Genomic DNA, 18,119 nt, shown 5'->3' with positions numbered 1-18,119 from the left:
GAGATGAAATTACTGGAATAGATATACACAGTAAAACACTAGTATAGCTGCCTTCCAGCTATATGATTTAGTAATGCAAGGCCAAAACAGAAGGATACTTTGATTGAATTAGGTTCATCCTAGATTCTGAAGTCAGATCATGATTCTACCACATACCAACTGTATGAGCTTTATCAAATGACAACCTGCTTAGATCTCAAACTCTCCTATGAAACAGAGATACCACTTACAGAACTATTTTGAGGATTAGAAATAATGTACTGCCACACATAGAAAATGCTACACTCTTGCAAAGATCTCATTTTATTTCCATTTTCACATAGAACTTATTAGTATTTACACATAAAATCAAACTTTCCTCATCATCAAAGCATATTTGATGAATATCCACACCATCAATGTATCTATGCTACAATTCTACTCTGGTGGCAGGAACAAAGGATTTTAAGTTATTAATAAAACACCTATTCCATCACTTACTGGCCACGTAATATTTTTTAAGACTTTACTAATTCTCAGTTTCTTCATCTATAAACAGGGATACTTATCTATCTCATGGCACTATCCCGAGATTTACATCAAATACAATAATGAATTTACAAGTGCTTGTTTAAAATATTGGTATTAGATTGGAAAACTCTGCTTATTATGTAGTTTCAGAAAACTGTAAATATCCTAACCAGAACTTTAGCTATATTAGGTTCTTTATGGTTAGTCTCATCACTTCTAGCTTTTGAAAGGAAACAAAATGGTCAATGTAAGATTATATAGTTATTAATGCCTTCTTTTGGTTTCTGTGGCAGACATACATGACAGTGATTCTTAATGAGTCACGTCTTCATATAATCCTCTTGCATGCAGGAAGAACCTGTGACTTGCTTCTACTTGACAGAATGTGGGAAAGTGATGAGATGCCACTCTCTTGATTATGTTGCATTATAGAATACTGTGTGAGCAGACTGGAGTGAGAAGCTCTCCTGAAGGCCTTGAAAAGCAAACCACCATGGAGAGAGTCATGTAGCAGGGAACTACAGGCAATCCTTAGGACCTGAGAGGGGATTTCACCTGACAGTCAGTAAAAAGCCAGACCCTCAGTCATACAGCTGCAAGGAAATGAATTCTGCCAATGACCTGAATAAGTATGGAAGCAGATTTCTCCATAATTGAGCCTCTACATAATACAGCCTGGCCAACGGCTTGATTGCAGCCTTATGAGATTCTAAGCAAAGGACCCAACTATGCCGTACCCAGGCTCCTGATGAACAGAAATTGTGAGATAATAAATGCATGTTATTTTAAGCCACTAAATTGTGGTAATTTGTTACATAGAATAAAAAGCAAATACAGACACCTTCTGTCAGGTCTAAAATTTTATCTGAGGAAAGTTTCTATAGATATTCTAACAGGCACCAACCACTGTAACAGCTCTTTTAAATTCACATTCCTGCTGCAAAATCAACAAAGAACAAATGGGACAAATGGAAAACAAATAGCATAATCATGACTTAAAAACTTTTTCTGTCAAGGGCCATAGAGTAGATATTTTTGGCTTTGTGGGCCATAGTCTCTATCACAACTACCGAACTGTATCGTTGTAACACAAAAGCAGTCACAGACAATAGTAAATAAATAAACATAGCCATGTCCCAATAAAACTTTAATTATAAAAAGAAAAACACCTGGTGGCCAGGCGAGGTGGCTCACACCTATAATCCCAGCACAGGTGAGTGGATCACCTGAGGTCAGGAGTTCAAGACCAGCCTGGCCAACGTGGCAAAGCCTTGTCTCTACTAAAAGTACAAAAAATAGCCAGGCATGGTCGTGCATTCCTGTAAACCCAGCTGCCTGGGAGGCTGAGGCATAAGAATCATGTGAACCTGGGAGGCAGATGTTGCAGTGAGCAGAGATCGCGCTACAGCACTCTAGCCTGTCAACAGAGTGAGACTCTGTCTCCAGAAACTAAATTAAATTAAAATTTAAAAAGTAAAAAAACACTTGGTGAGTGTGATTTAATCCCCAAGCTCATAGTTTGCTGATCCTTGAGTAAGATGGTTGATTTAAACTCAACAATATCAATAATCACATTAATATAAATGAACTAATCATTTCCAATTAAAGGTAGAGACTCAGGAATACTACTCAGCAATACAGACAAACTATGGAAACATGTACAACCTGGATAGATCTCAAAGTATGCTCAATTTTAAAAACCTATACAGTATGATTGATCTGTATAACATTCTCAAAATAACAAAATTACAGAGGTAGAGAACAGATTGTTTGCCAGAGGTCAGGGAAGGATGAGAGGGGAGGAGTAGCTGTGGCTATAAATGAGTAGCACAAGAGATACTTGTGATGGAGCTATGCTGTATCTTGTCTGTAGTAGTGATCATATGAATCTACATGTGATAACATACACATACGAATGCATGTAAAACAGGTGAAATTTGAATAGCATAGGCAGAATGTATCAAAGTCAATTTCCTAGTACAAAAGTTATACAACATATTATCATTGAGGGAAAGTGGGTGAAGGATACATAAGGTCTATTATTTCTTACCATTGCCAAGTGAATCTACAATGGTCTCAAATAAACAGTTTTTTAAAAAGAAAGGTTTTCAGATTGGATTTTAAAAAACCCAACTATCAACTGCATACAAGAAAAAAAACCTACTTTAAGTATAAAGACACAAATAGGTTAAAGTAATTGGATGGAAAGAAGATACACCATGCCAACAGTAACAACAACAACAAAATCCTAAAGAATTTTTAAAAACTGAAGAGTAGGCCAGATGTGGTGGCTCATGTCTGTAATCTCAGCACTTTGGGAGCCCGAGGCAGGTGGATCACAAGGTCAGGAGCTCAAGACCAGCCTGGCCAACATGGTGAAACCCCATCTCTACTAAAAATACAAAAATTAGCTGGGCATGGTGACATGTGCCTGTAATCTCAGCTATTCAAGAGGCTGAGGCAGGAGAATTGCTTGAAATGGGACCCAGAGGCGGAGGTTGCAGTGAGCTTAGATTGCATCACTTCACTCCAGCTTGGGCTACAGAGAGAGACTCCATCTCAAAAAAAAAAAAAAAAAAAGAAAAAAAGAAAGAAAGAAAAGGAAAAGAAAATATATCAAACACATAAAACTGCTAGTGATAAAAAAACACTACATAAAAATATCATGTACAAAAGAAAGAAGTTGGACCCTTACTTTACACCATATACAAAAATTAACTTAAAATGGATTAAAGGCCTCAATGTAGCCCTGAAATCATAAACTGACTAGACTTGAAACCGCAAAGCTACTGGAGGAAAACACAGGGGGAAAAGGCTTCACAGCATTGAATTTATCAATGATTTCTTGTATATGACATAAAAGCACAAGCAATAAAAGCAAACACACACAAATGAGACATTAAATTTTAAAACTTTTGTGCAGCAAAACAATCAATCAATAGAGAAGAAAAGGGAACCTACAGAATGGAAGAAAACAGTATTTGCAAATATATACATGATAAGGGGTTAATATCCAGATATACATAGAACTTCTACAACTCAATAATAATAATAAAAAAAAAAGGAACCCAATTTAAAAATGGGCAAAAGGCTGGGTGCAATGGCTGGTGAATGACTGTAGTCCCAGCTACTTGGGAGGCTGAAGTAGGAGGATCACTTGAGCCCAGGAGTTCAAGGTCAGCCTGGGCAACACAGCAAGCACCTGTCTCAAAACAAAAATAACAAAAACCAAAAACAGGCCAGGTGTAGTGGCTCATGCCTGTAATCCCAACATTGGTAGGCTGAGGCTAAAGGATTGTTTGAGCCCAGGAGTTCGAGATCAGCTTGGGCAACACAGACCCTGTCTCTACAAAAAATACAAATATTAGCTGGATGTGGTGGCATGCACCTACAGTCCCAGCTTCTCAGGAGGCTAAGGTGGGAGGATCACTTGAACCCAGGAATTCAAGGCTGCAGTGAGCTGTAATCATGCCACTAAACTCCAGCCTGGGTGAGACTCTGTCTCAAAAAAAAAAAAAAAAAAAAAAAAAAGGCAAATGACTTTAATAGACATTTCTCCAAAGATGATAAACGGCCAAGAAGTACAGCCCTTCTTCAGTATCCTCAGGGGACTGGTTGCAGGATGCCTGCAGATACCAAAATCCATGTATCCTTAAGTCCCATATATAAATTGGTATGCATATAACCTATGTACATCTTCCTACATACTTTAAATTATCCCTGGATTACTTATGATATGTAGGAGATCCATCAGGGCAGTGGAAAATTACAGAAAGATGCAAGCCTTCTTGGAAGGCTGGAAGGTTTTGCAAAAGCCTTGGGAAAAGGTTTATGGCTGAAGGCAGCCTAATCCTCTTACCTTGAGTTAACAACATAGAGCAGATAACAAGGGAATGTAGAGGAGTTTATCTAAATAGCTTGTTTACTCATGTGGTCCTAAGATAGATCTTTGATCATTCTTGGGCACATGACTCTGGCAGAGGTCCCCTGGCCGCACTGACTGGCAAGTCTGTGTCAGTGTACATTTTTCATCCATTGCTTGGTCAAGTCTGCCGGCTGGATTCAACAGTGATACCTAAGACCATGTAAATGCTATGTAAATAGTTGTTATATTGTATTTTTAAAATACGTATTATTTTTATTGGGTTTACAAAACATTTTCAATCCATGTTTGGTTGAATCTGGGGATGCATAACCTGCAGATACTGACTGTAAACTGTATATAAAAAGATGTTCAATATCATTAATCATCAGGGAAATGTATATCAAAATCATGACATATCACCTTACACTTGTTGGGATGGGGAAAGCAAGCAAAGAAAGAAGTGTTGGCAAGGACTTGGAGAAACTGGAAACCCTTTTAACTGTTGGTGGGAATGTAAAATAGCTTCCATAGCTGCTATGGAAACAGTATGGATAGTCCTCAAAAAGTTAGAAACAGAACTACTATAAAATCCAGCAATTCTGCTTCTCGGTATACAGCCAAAAGAAATGAGAACAGGACATCAAAGACATATTTGCACATCTATGGTTACTGTGGCATTATTACAACAACCAAGAGGTAGAAGCAGCCTAAATGTCCATCATCAGATAAATGAAAAAATAAAATGTGGTTTATACATACAATGAAAAACCATTCAGATTCCAAAAAGAAGAAAATCCTCTCATATGCTACAACATGGATGAATCTTAAGGACATTATACAAAGTAAAACAAGCCAGACACAAAAAGACAAGTTCCACTGATTCCACTTATATTAGGTGTCTAAAGCAGTCAAATTCATAGAAAGTAAAATGGTGGTTGCCAAGAGAGGTGGAGAGAAGAGTTACTGTTCAATGGGTATCATTTCAGTTTTGCAAGATAAAGTTCTAGAGCTCTGTTGGACAACAATGTGCATATAGTTAACACTACTGAACTGTACATTTAAAAATTGTTAAGATAGTAAATTTTACATTGTTTTTTTTCACCACAATAAAAAAAGACACTGCATAATGACAGAAGTGTCAATTCACAAAGACACAGTCTAAATGTGCATACACCTAACTTCAAATCTTCAAAATACACAAAGCAAAACCAAAAATAACTAAAGGGAAAAACAGACGAATCCACGATTATAACTGAAGAGATTTCAACATTTCTCTCCAGTTACAGAACTAGTTAACGGAGCATTAGCAATGATATAAAAGAACAGAATATCTTCAACCAAATGGATTTCATGGGTGTTTACAGAATACTTCTTCCAACAACAGCAGAATACACATTCTTTTCAAGTGCACATGAACCAATATAAGCCATATCCTGAGTCAATAAATAACCCTAAACAAATTTAAAAGAAATTACATTGTATACAATGTAGTCTCTGACCATAATGGAATTAAACTAGAAGCAAGTAACAAAGACAACAGAAACCTCTCCAAATGCTTGCAAATTAAATGTACACATCTAAATAATCCATGGAGCAAAGAGAAAGTCTTAAGAAAAATTAGAAATTTCTTTGTTATGTTAGTTCTTAACAAAAATGAAAATATAAAATTTCAAAAATCTGTAGGCTACAGGTGAACATGTGGCTTAGGGAAATATTTAGAAAATTAAGTGCTTACATTAAAAAAAAAGTATTAAATCAATATTCTAAGCCTTTACTTTCAGAAACCAGAACCTAGAAAAAGAAGAACAAAATAAACTCAAAGCAAGCATAAGGAAAAAGGGTGCAAACAAAATAAAATTGCAAACAACAACAACAACAACAAAAATAGATAAAAATCAAAACCAAGAAATATTTTTAAAAGATCAACAGGCTGGGTGCAGGGGCTCACCCCTGCAATCCCACCACATTGGGAGGTCAAGGTGGGTGGATCACCTGAGGTCAGGAGTTCAAGACCAGCCTCGCCAACATAGCAAAACCCTGTCTCTACTAAAATATACAAAAACTATCTAGGCATGGTAGTGGACGTCTGTAATCCCAGCTACTCAGGAGACTCAGGCAGGGAGAACTGCCTGAACCTGGGAGGCGAAAGTTGCAGTGAGTCAAGATCATGCCACTGCACTCCAGCCTGTGCAACAGAGCGAGACTCCATTTCGGGGGGGGGGGGGGGGAAGGTGGAAGATCAACAGAATTGATAAACATCTGGCAAAAAAGTGGGGAGGGGGAGACACACATTACCAAAATCTGGAATATCAGAGACTATCATTACAAACCCCACTGGCATTAAAAAGGTAAATAAGATGAATGCTATGAAAAATTCTACACAAATGTGACAGCTTAGATGAAATGGACCAATTCCTCAAAACCCACAAACTACCAAAACTCACCCAAAAGACAACCTGAGCATTGTTATAACTATTATAGAATTTAAATCAGTTTGAAAAGCAATCCTCGAGCCGAGATGGTTTCACTAAATTCTACCAAACATTTAAAGAAGAAATAATCTCAACTCTATAAAATTTCTTTCAGAAAACAGAAGAGGAGAAAACACTTCTCAACTCATTTTATGACATGATCTGTTACTGTACCAAAAGCAAAGCTAGTACAGAAAAAGAAAACTATAAATCAATATCACTCATAAATACAGAATCAAAAATCCCCAACAATTAGCAAATATAATTAGAAAATATAGAGAATGATCATGACCAAGTAGAATTTATCCTAAGAGTTTATGCAAGGCTGCTTCAATATTCAAAAAAATAGTTTACCATACATATTACCATCATATTAAACCATCACAACAACATACTAAAGAAGAAAAACAACAAAGTATAAGTTATCTCCAGTGTAATAAAGCAATAAAAAGAAATAAAAGGCAAAGTCTAGAAAGAAATAAAACTGTCCCTATCAGCAGGCATAATTGTCTATGTAAACCATTCCCAAAGAACAGCTGTAACTAGTAAGTTGAGCAAGGTCACTAAAAACAAAGTGAACACCCAAAAAATTAATATTTCTACATACTAGCAATGTACAACTGGAAACTGAAACTTTAAAAAGCAAGACCATTTACAGTAACTTAAAATGAAATACGTATAAATCTAACAAAACATGTACAAAATCTGTATGCTGAGAAATGTTGATGAAAGAAATCAAAGAAAACCTAAATAAATGAAGAGATAAAAGAATCATGGGCTGTACGACTCAACATAGTAAACAGGTTGATTCCCTATAAATTGATGTCCAGATTTAAAGCAATTCCAATCAAAATCACAGCAACATTTTTTGTAGGTATAGGCAAGCTAAGTGTAAAATTTATATGAAAAAAAGACACTAAGGAAATCAGAATAAAGTATGAGCTTTCGTTAACACTACTGTACCAATATTAGTTCACTAATTGGAACAAATTACCATACTAATGTAAAATGTACATAATAGGGAAAGAGGATAAGAAAGTATATGGGAATTTTTCTGTAACTCTAAAAGGCCTATTTTTAAAAATTGACAAGATGGTAATAGTGAATGGAGAGGCATCAACAGAAAAGAACAAAGAGTTCAGAAGTAGACCCACACAAATATGACCAATTGTTTTTTGACAAAGTACAAAAGCAATTTAATAGAGAAAAGACAGTTTTTTCAACAGATGATGTTAGAACTGGACATCTACACACACAGAAAAAATGAATCCTTATAGCCGGACTATAAGGATTATAATGGATTATAAGCTATAATCCATTATAAGGACTATAGTTTATATAAACTATAATCCATTATAATGACTGTAAGGATTATATAAACAATAAAATGGTTTGTGCCCAGGAGACTAAGGGAAAAAGATCACCAGAGTTCAAGTCCAGCTGGGCAACACAGCAATACCCTGTGTCTAAAACAAAAAAGAATCTTGTCCTAAGGCTCACATATAATATAAAAATTAACTAAAACATGGATGAGACTATAAGTAAATATAGACAAATACATACACACACACACACACACACACACACACACAAACACACACACGCACATGGCTTTATAAGGTTTTTAAAAAATTTTTTTCAGAGGTGGGGTCTCACTATGTTGCCTAGGCTAGAGTGCAGTGGCTATTTACATGCACAACCATTGCACACTGTAGCCTTAAACTTTGAGACCACTGCCCCTGGCTATAGTTTTACATAGTTTCTGATCCATTTTATACAATATGTAAAATATGTTTTATACTATATACATGTATAACTTACATATAAAACAATAAAACTTTTGAAGAAAACATAGGAGAAAAACTTTATGACTCAGGGTCAGGCTACTAGTTGTTAAATATGAAAGAAAAAATTGCTAAAAGGGACTGTATCAAAATTAAAACCTTTTGCTATGAGAAAGACACCATAAGAAAATAAAAAGACAAGCTCCAAACCAGGAGAAAAATGTTGGCAAATCACACATTTGACAAAAAAAAAAATTGCATCCCAAATATATAAAGAACTTTCAAACTTAGCAGTAAGAAAAATAACTCAACTAAAATATGGACTAAAGACTTTAAGTCACGTCGCCAATGAAGATATGTGGATGGCAAATAAGCACACAAAAAGATGTTCAACATCACTGTCATTAGGGAAATGAAAATTAAAATAATGAATCAGGTGCAGTGGTGTGTGCTTATCGTCTTAGCTATGCAGGATGATTGCTTAACCCCAAGAGTTCGAAGCTGTTCATCTGATCATGCCTGTAAACAGCCACTACGCTCCAGCCTAAGCAACACAGCAAGACCCTGTCACCACCACCCCCCCCCACACACACCCCACAATCATAATGAAATACCACTATACATCTATTAGAATGGCTAAAATAAACAATACTAACAATTCCAAGTACTGGTGAGGATACGAAACACTTGGAATTTCCATATATTGCTGGTGGGAATGCAAAACAGCACCACTGCTCAAATGAATGAATGAATGAATGAATGCACGTGGCAGTTTCTCACATAGTTAAACATACTCTCATACTATGACCCAGAAATCTGACTCCTGGTAATTTAACCTAGAGAAATGAAAGCTCATGTTTGCACAAAAACTTGCACCTGAAAACGTATAGCAGCTCTAGTTACAATTGCTAAAAACTGAAAATAATCCAAATAACCTTCAACAACTGAATGAATAAACAAAATTGTGGGTACAACCATACCATAGAACACTACCCCACAATAAAAAGGAACAAACGTGGTACATGCAACAACTTGGATGAATCTCAACGGATGCTTAGTCTCAAAAGGTTACTACATAGTCTATGATTCCATTCATGTGATATTCTCAAAAGGACAAAATCAATGTGATGAAAAACAGATCAGTGGTTGCCAGGGATGAGGGGCAGGCAGAGTATGACAAAAAGGAGATGGCAAAAAGAGAGTTTTATGGGATGATGAAACTATTTTGCATCTATTTTAAATGTTAATTTAAAATTGATTTGGGTGGTGATTAGACAAATCTACACATTTGTTAAAATTCATGGACTTGTACCCCCAAAATGTCAATTTTGCTATATGATAAAAAATAAAATGGAAAAAAGAAAGTTGCATTCCAATATACTCATGATAAAATTCAAAAGACACAAAGCAATATAATCACAAGCTACTCTATTGCTTAAGAGATAAATCAAGTCCACAAAATAAAATGTAAAGGCAGGCCAGGCACAATGGCATTTGCCTGTAATCCCAGCACTTTGAGAGGACGAGCTGGGAATATCACTTGGGCCCAGCCTTGGCAACACAGTAAGATTCAGTCTCTACAACAAATTTTAAAATTAGGCAGGTGTGGTGTAGTCCCAGCTACCTGCAAGGCTGAAATGGGAGGATCGCTTGAGCCCAGGAGGTTGAGGCTACAGTGAGTTGTGATCATGCCTCTGCATCCCATGCTGGGTGACAGAACAAGATTCTAACTCAAGATAACAAACAAAACACACACACACACGCACACACACACACACACACAAACACTATAGAAAGCAGACACCATCATCAGCATTATGATAGAAAACAATCTGCCAGCCACTATTCTAATTGCAAGTGAATTAAATCATTTAGTCCTCACTACAACTCTACGAAGCAGCTACTTTTATTTTGCCCTTTTCCTCCCACCTCAGCCCCACTGCCCAAGTAGCTGAAACTATAGAGGTGCACCACCATACAAGGCTAATTTTTGTATTTTTTGTAGAGATGGGGTTTTGCCATGTTGCCCAGGCTGGTCTTGAACTTCTAAACTCAAGTCATCTGCCCACTTAGGCCTCCCAAAATGCTGGGACTATAGGCCTGAGCCACTGTGCTCAGGAATCTTCCTTCACTTTTTTTGTCATGCCATATTTTGTGCCCTAACTATCTGAGAAAACTGAGGCACAGTGAGATGGAGTAAAGCCCAAGTAAGTGGTGGAGCCAGTATGTCAACCTAGGCAGCAGGGCTCCCCAGCCTGTGCTATTAACTACCAGACTACTGTTCAGAGCACTTTATAAGTGAAATATAATTACAGAACAAAATATATGAAAAACCAAGGTCCTTATCTTCTCTCTCACTATACTTTTAAATTACCCTACTTTCACAAGTAGCAACACCATTTTTTTCAGTTATCCTACTTCAAAACTTGAGCCATATTTGACTTCTCTCGACTTTCACAACCTATCCACTTCAATTCTCCTGGATTCTATTTGGAAAAATCTCTCCTATTCACCCATCCCTTTTTTCCTATTATTATAGAACTCTATTCTCTTCATTGTACTCTAGTTCAGATGCACATCATGTATTAACCTGGATTACAATGACTTCCCCTAACCAATCACCACATTCCCTCCTTCCCATCACTAAACACCTATCAAAGATTGGATGCTGGTAGATTTATCTAGCTCTAATTATCCTTTCGAAACTGCTTAATATGTAGTTCAGCTTATCCTGGCATTCAAGGTCCTCACTGCTCTGGCTCTAGTCTAACTTTCAGTCTTTTTCTCCATTCAATTTTTTTATATAAGGTATGGAAAGGGGGAAAGAAGATGGAAAAACTACTTACAAAACCACTGTACACTATCTATTTTGCCAGAAATCTTAAATATACTCTCGTCTAAACATCACATTATAGATGGTCCTAGCATCCCTGACTTGCCCAAGGCCACACAGCTAAAAATGTTGGGAGATGGGGTTTCAATCTAGCTGTGATTAAGTCCATTATTTTTCCACCATATCACAGACTTCATTATTCAGTTTTCCTCAAATATATTTGCAAGTGCTCAAGCTATTCCTTGTGAGGGAATGATGTCAAGGCCCAGCTTAAATAATACTTCTTTTATGAAGTCTTCTCTAACTCTCCCAATGGGGTGTGATCTTTCTTGTGAAGCCCCATAGTACTCTGTATTTCTCCAACTTGTTCACTTTCTTCCTTTTGTATTTTAGACTTGCCTGCTTAACACAGTGTACTCTTTTTAAAAGACTGTGTCTTAACAATATCAATGTGTTTGCCTACAATGAGCCAGAGTTCTGAGAGACTGAATTAACATGATCTCTATGAGCTGGTTTTTCCCCCCACAATGTGAAAAACTGGGTCAACTCAGCTCTGTGCTCCTCCCATTTGACAGACAGCTGCATGTACTCATGCATCTTTGGCCACATCCCTGAGATACCAAGTGAAGGTGAAGGCCAGAGTCAATGGATTTGGCCATATTGGGTTCCTGGTCACCAACGTTGCTTTTAACTCTGGAAAAGTAGATATTGTCACCATCAATAAACTCTTCATTGATCTCAATTACATGGTCTACGTGTTCCAGTATGATTCCACCCATGGCAAATTTCATGGCACTGTCAAGGCTAAGAATGGGAAGCTTGTCATCAATGGAAATCCCAGCACCATCTTCCAGGAGCAAGATCCCTCCAAAATCCAATGGGGCAATGCTAATGCTGAGTATGTTATGGAGTCTACTGGTGTCTTCACCACCATGGAAAAGGCTGAGGCTCACTTGCAGAGAGGAGCCAAAACTTCATGATCTCTGTCCCCTCTGCTGATGCCCCTGTGTTCGTGATGGGCATGACCCATGGGAAGTATGACAACAGCCTCAAAATTGTCAATAATGCCTCCTAAACCACCAACTGCTTAGTGCCCCTGGCCAAAGTCAACCATGACAACTTTGGTATCATGGAAGGACACATAACTACAGTCCATGCCATCACTGCCCCCCAGAAGACTGTGGACTGCCCCTCTCCAGACCATTATCCCTGCCTCTACTGGCACTGCCAAGGCTGTGGGCAAGGCCATCTCTGAGCTGAATGGGAAGCTCACTGGCATGGTCTTCCGTGTCACCACTGCCAACGTGTCGGTCGTGGACCTGACCTGCTATCTGGAAAAACCTGCCAAATATGATGACATCAAGAAGGTGGTGAAGCAGATGTGGGAGGGCCCCTCAAGGGCATCCTGGGCTACACTGTGCACCAGGTTGTCTCCTCCAACTTCAACAGCAACACCCACTCTTCCACCTTCAATGTTGGGGCTGGCATTGCCCTTAACAACCACTTTGTCAAGGTCATTTCCTGGTATAACAATTAATTTGGCTACAGTAACAGGGTGATGGACCACATGGCCCACATGGCCTCCAAGGAGTAAGACCCCCAAACCACCAGCCCCAGTGAGAGCATAAGAGGAAGAGAGAGGCCCTCACTGCTGGGAAGTCCTTGCCACACTCCAGCCCCCACTACACTTCGAGTCTCCCCCTTCACAGTTTCCATGCAGACCCCCTGAAGACAGAGGGGTCTAGGGAGCCCCACCTTGTCATGTACCATCAATAAAGTCCCCTGTGCTTGGCCAAAAAATAAAAACAAAAACAAAAAAACCTGGGTCAACTCTTTTTAGTCTAGTGAGTCTTTTTTTTTTTTTTTTTTTTTGAGGCAGGGTTTCACTCTGCCACTCAGGCTGGAGTGCAGTGGTGCAATCTTGGCTTATCACAGCCTTGATCTCCCAGGCTCCAGCAATCCTACAGGCATGTACCACTATGCTGGGCTAATTTTTGTATTTTTTGTAGAGATGGGGTTTTGCCATGTTGCCCAGGCTACTCTCCAACTTTTGGACTCAAGCCATCTTCCCACTTGGGCCTCCCAAAATGCTGAGACTACAGGCCTGAACCATTGCGCCCAGTAGTCTTCTTTTACTTACTTTGTCATACCATATTTTGTACCCTAACTATTTGAGTATTATGACAGTGGGTATCACTAATATCTTATTTTTTAACTTTACTAAGTTAAAGTACATACAATTCAAAATGACCGTCATGTACTTTTTTCCCTTACAACAACCTACTCTAGCTCTATCTAGTGAAAGTTTTGTTACTATTGTCACAAAATGTTTTCCTTTGTCAGAGTACTACTTCTATGAAAAGGGCTTTTCTTTTTTTTAGATGGAGTCTCGCTCTATTGCCCATGCTGAAGTGCAGTGACATGACCTCGGCTCACTGCAACCTCCGCCTCCAGGGTTTAAGCTGCCTCAGCCTCTGGAGTAGCTGGGACTACAGACACGTGCCACCACACCCGGCTAATTTTTTTTTTTTTTTCTTTTTTTGTATTTTTAGTAGAGACAGGGTTTGGCTATGTTGGCCAGGCTGTTCTCGAACTCCTGACCTCAAGTGATCCACCCACCTCAGCCTCCCAAAGTGCTGGGATTACAGGCATGAGCCACCACCCCCAGCGGAAAAGGGCTTTAATAAATATTCATTTTTATAAAATTATTTTTAACATTTTAATTTTTATAAAATTATTTTTACAGATTTGGGTAAGATATAACAGCTTAAAAACTGTCTATACCAAATTCTCTTAAAATGGCCTGTTTAAAGAATGCAATGTTCTCAACTTTTAAAAATTTATTATATATGATAGAATAGGAAGACAGGAGCAGCAAAAGCTCCTTCTTCAAATACTATTCACTCTGCCTAAGGAACTCAGCAGACTTTAGGACTTATAGACTGTATATTAGTATCAAGTAAAAATGTAATTCAGCCTAAACTCCAGAATTTAAACAGCCAGAATTAAAATATATATATGTCTAAGATTCTGATTCTTGGGGAGAAAAATAAATGATATACTTCTCCTTCTTCAAATATATTAAAAGACTAAAAACACAAAACGAGAGAGAAATGGACATCCGTGGCATGTCATTGTCATAACATGCCACGGATGTCCATTTCAGTCACATGCTGGCATGTTATGACAATGAAACAGACAGGAAGTTGATTCCTTTTTTTTTTTTTTTTTTTTTTTTTTTTTTTGCTCCTCTAAGTGCCAGCGAAGTCATATCGATCAACAAAAGAGGAAGTTACGAAGAAAAATACTTCAAACAGAAGCAAACAGGTTTATGGTTCAATGAGAGCGTATGTAACAAAACTAATATATTTTTATATGTAAACATCATTTACAATGAATTACAGAAAACAGGACTGATAGCAAAAGCTTAAAGATACTATTATGCTAAGCCAGACCACCTTATTCTCTTTCTCTAGCTTCCTTTGTACTTATAATCTCTAACATATTTTAGCATGTAATATCAACATGTAATATCATTACACTGAATACTGTACTAACTCACTTTACACTGTGTTATCCTCACAACTCTTTGCAGCACAGTGACTGTGTTTTCACACTACACATTAATCAAAAGACTACTAAACAGAAAGAGGAACTCCACATGGCATTTGTTGTTCCGTTTTGGGTTTTGCTTTGTTTTTTTCGATACAAGGCCTGGCTCTATTGCCCAAGCTAGAGTGCAGTGGCGCAATCTCAGCTCACTGCAACCTCTGATTTCTGGCCTCAAGCCATCCTCCCACCTCAGCCTTCTGAGTAGCTGGGACTACAGGCACGCACCTCCACACTGGGTTAATTTTTGTATTTTTGGTAGAGATGGAGTTTCACCATGTTGCCCAGGCTAGTGGTGAACTCATGAGCTCCAGCAATTGGCCCACTTCAGACTCCCCAAGTGCTGGGATTACAGGGCCACCACATCCAGCCCCAAATGGCACTCTGAAGGCACCTTTAAAAAAACTCAATGCCAGCTGGGCATGGTAGCTCATGCCTGTAATCCCAGCATTTTGAGAGGCCAAGACGGGTAGATCACCTGAGATCAGGAGTTTGAGACCAGCCTGGCCAACATGGGGAACATCGTCTCTACTAAAAATACAAAAATTGCTGGGCCTGGTGGTGGGCAATCCCAGCTACTTGGGAGTCTGAGGCAAGAAAATTGCTTAAACCTGGGAGGCGGAGGTTGCAGTGAGCCAAGATCACGCCACTGCACTCCAGCCTGGGCAACAGAACAAGACTTTGTCTCAAAACAAACAAAAAAATCCTCAATGTCATAATATAATTACTGCTGTAGTGCTCTATTTGACACAATCCTCTTTAAAATAACTTTAAAGAAATTATTTTATAATTCAGCTGGATGAAGAATTTAAATAATACAAAAGATATTTTATAGCAGGATCTGATTAATTTTAGAGCTACATCTGAAAGCTGACTGAGGCTGTGTGTGCATTTACCAAAATCCAACTCTTACATATCTGTGAAATAATTAAAGTTATTTTATAATTCAGTTAAAGATTTTAAATAGAAAAGATATTTTATAGCACCATGTGATTAATTTTAGAGCTACACCGGAAAGTTGATAACCCTGCATATTTGTGAAATAACAAAATGGCAAACTCTATCTCTCATGTTCTATAGAGCAAAACCTGAATGTGTTTAATTTTCCTCATGCTGTAGGCTATTTCACACCTCTCTGCCTCCCTTCAGGTTTTCCACTCTTTCAGAAATGCCCTTTACCACCACTCTCCCCTTATTGGCTAACTCTTGCTCATCTTCTAAGACTCAGCTCAGGTTCATCTGCTTAAGGCCATCCCTAAAAATATTCCCTATTCCTAGTACTTCCTCTGTGTTCCCACAAAAATCTGAAGTCTTTTTCATTGCACTTATCATAAAGTGTATCACATACTCAACTTTTGGTCAAATTTTAAATACTTACTACTTATAATAAGTACCTATTCACTACCAGTCTTCCCTGTAACACTATATAAGCCTGTAAAATATAGGCACCATCTCTCTTCACTGCTATCACTACCATGTTCAGTCAACACATGTAACATAATAAATAAACAGAAGTACTTAAAATATTTTTTGTAATGAATGAACAGATTATGAACACTAGAGATTATTTTTCTACTACAATCCAAATCAATATATGCTTAAATGATTTTCACTACACTGTGCATAAGACATTTACTTCAATCTTTGAATCACTTTATTTCAAAGGTAATACTCTTCTTAAAATTTCCATTTTTACTTTTAAGTCAGGGAAAAAGTAGGCTATACTCATTATTTCCTTTTTATATACAAAAGAATAAACTTGTAAAATTTTGAGTCAAACAATTCAAAATATATCAAAAATTAAAAGAGAATCTGCTGGTTTGAAAAACTGTATAATAGCTTCAATAGTTCCTAATCAAAGTATACATGACTTCCAACAAGTTACTACTGTGACTTTAAAAAAACGTTTTTCTTGGCCAAGCTCAGTGGCTCAAGCCTGTAATCCCAGCACTTTGGGAGGCCAAGGCAGGCAGATCACTTGACCCAGGAGTTCAAGAAGACCAGCTTGGACAACAAGGCAAAACCCCATCATAACAAAAAAAATACAAAAATTAGCCAGGCATGGTGACACACACCTGAGGTCCCAGCTATCTGGAAGGCTGAGGTGGGAGGATCACTTGAGCCTGGGAGGTAGAGGTTGCAGTGAGCTGAGATCACTGAGGTGGAAGGAATAATTTCCTAACTGGAAGTCAGGGCATGCTGAAATTTGATACTGATAGGAAAGCCAATGGAGAGATCTAGTAGTCTAACTGGAAAGACTGATAAGAGAGGTCACTGGTGCTAAAGTCAAAGTCACAGTTAAACGTAAGTGTGAATTAGATGCCTGAAGCAGCTCGATGTCAGAGTCCTCTTTTAGACAGATGTGCTCTTCAAGGAAGAATAACCAACTAGAGATCAACAATAACATGGCCTTCAGTTAGTAGCACAGCAACACTGTCTGCCTAAAACTGTCCTTATGTAAAGAAAAAAGGTAGATGATAATAAAAGGAAAAGTGATCAATGAGAATATTAAAAAGTTAATCTTCAATCAATGAAATAAATATTGGCAAAGACAAAAAATAAAACTGGTAAACGTGTCAGGAAATAATCTCACACACTGCTGTTCATATAAGCCTTTCCAGGTTCCATTTAACTAAGGTACCAAAAATCCTTTTAATTTAGTGCCCTCTGATGTAGCAGTTCCACTTCTTAAGAAATATCTTGATACTTAGGCTGCGAGTTATACAACATAGAAATTTTATTTTGAAAACTGAAAAGCTAAAAACAACCAGTTACCAATGAGCTGAGAGGATTGCTTGAGCCCAGTAGTTCAAGACCAGCCTGGGCAACATAGTGAGAGACAGTCTCGACAAAAAATTTAAAAATTAGCCAGGTATGGTGGCTTGTACCTGTAGTGCCAGCTACTCACGGGACTGAGGTAGAAGGATCATCTAAGCCCAGGGAGGTTGAGGCTGTAGTAGCCATGATCTTGCCACTGGACTCCAGCCTAAGCAACACAGTGAGACCCTATCTCAAAAAAAGAGGTGGGAAAAAAAGGTTTTCTTAAT

General features: G+C 38.0%; 1 protein-coding gene and 1 pseudogene across 6 annotated transcripts in view; one reads left to right on the top strand and one right to left on the bottom strand.

Moving 5' to 3' along the window:
- KLHL8 (kelch like family member 8) overlaps positions 1-18,119 on the bottom strand; it is an 86,758-nt gene that overhangs the window by 33,929 nt on the left and 34,710 nt on the right. Inside the window, exon 2 of one of the 6 annotated variants that reach the window (XM_032239675.1) lies at positions 4,370-4,585. The exons of 4 other annotated variants lie outside the window; for them this stretch is intronic. The gene's annotated coding sequence lies outside the window, so the exon portion shown is untranslated. Of the gene's footprint in view, positions 1-809; positions 1,658-4,369; positions 4,586-18,119 lie in introns of those variants that run through there. One more of the 6 variants, XM_032239677.1, reaches the window with a different exon arrangement.
- LOC116524371 lies at positions 4,698-12,457 on the top strand (annotated as a pseudogene).

Source organism: Sapajus apella, unplaced genomic scaffold, assembly GCF_009761245.1.
Source record: "Sapajus apella isolate SASKATOON/1434 unplaced genomic scaffold, GSC_monkey_1.0 scaffold45, whole genome shotgun sequence".
Lineage (NCBI taxonomy): Eukaryota > Metazoa > Chordata > Mammalia > Primates > Cebidae > Sapajus > Sapajus apella.
This window is presented reverse-complemented; position numbering and strand designations above follow the sequence as displayed.